We start from the raw sequence: 1,390 nt of genomic DNA, 5'->3' as shown, positions 1-1,390 counted from the left end.
TTCCGGGTCACGGGTCACTTCCGCTGGTTACCTGTGGTAGGGTCAATGACGTCACAAGGCACATGGTGGTGGGTCACCTGAGGATGGACTGGTGTGTGCCTCAACCAGTTCATGTTCCATGGACAGGGACTGGTGTGTCTCAAACAATTCATTTTCCAAGAAAACGGACTGGTGTGTCTCAAATAATTCGTTTTCCAAGAACAGGGACTGGTGTGTCTCAAATAATTAATGTTCCAAGAATAGGGACTGGTGTGCCTCAACCATTTAATGTTCCAAGAACAGGGACTGGTGTGTCTCAACCAGTTCATGTTCCATGGACAGGGACTGGTGTGTCTCAAACAATTCATGTTCCAAGAACAGGGACTGGTGTGTCTCAAATAATTCATTTTCCAAGAACAGGGACTGGTGAGTCTCAAATAATTAATGTTCCAAGAATAGGGACTGGTGTGCCTCAACCATTTAATGTCCCAAGAATAGGGACTGGTGTGCCTCAACCAATTCATATTTCAAGAATAGGGACTGGTGTGCCTCAACCGATTCATGTTCCAAGTACAGGGACAGATGTGCCTCAACCAGTTCATGTTCCAAGAACAGGGACTGGTGTGTCTCAAACAATTAATGTTCCAAGAACAGGGACTGGTGTGTCTCAAATAATTCATTTTCCAAGAACAGGGACTGGTGAGTCTCAAATAATTAATGTTCCAAGAATAGGGACTGGTGTGCCTCAACCATTTAATGTTCCAAGAATAGGGACTGGTGTGCCTCAACCAATTCATATTTCAAGAATAGGGACTGGTGTGTCTCAACCAGTTCATGTTCCAAGAACAGGGACTGGTGTGCCTCAAACAAATCATGTTCCAAAAACAGGGACTGGTGTGTTTCAAACAACTTATGTTCCAAGAACAAGGATCAGTGTGTCTCAACTAATTCATGTTCCAAGAACAGGGAATGGTCTGTCTCAAACAAATCATGTTCCAAGGACAGGGACTGGTGTGTCTCAAACAACTTATGTTCCAAGAACAAGGATCGGTGTGTCTGAACCAATTCATATTCCAAGAACGGGGACTGGTGTGTCTCAACCAGTTCTTGTTCCAAGAACAGGGACTGGTGAGCCTCAACCAGTTCATGTTCCAAGAATAGGGACTGGTGTGCCTCAACTAGTTCATGTTCCAAGAATAGGGACTGGTGTGTCTCAACCAGTTCATGTTCCAAGAATAGGGACTGGTGTGTCTCAAACAACTTATGTTCCAAGAACAATAGGGGCGGCACGGTAGCCCAGTGGTTAGCACTGCTGCTTCACAGCTCCAGGGTCCCGGGTTCGATTCCTGGCTCGGGTCACTGTCTGTGTGGAGTTTGCACATTCTCCTCGTGTCTGCGTGGGTTTCCTCCG

The sequence above is a fragment of the Mustelus asterias genome, chromosome 20 (assembly GCF_964213995.1).
Source record: "Mustelus asterias chromosome 20, sMusAst1.hap1.1, whole genome shotgun sequence".
NCBI lineage: Eukaryota > Metazoa > Chordata > Chondrichthyes > Carcharhiniformes > Triakidae > Mustelus > Mustelus asterias.
Note: the sequence above shows the minus strand (reverse complement) of the source record.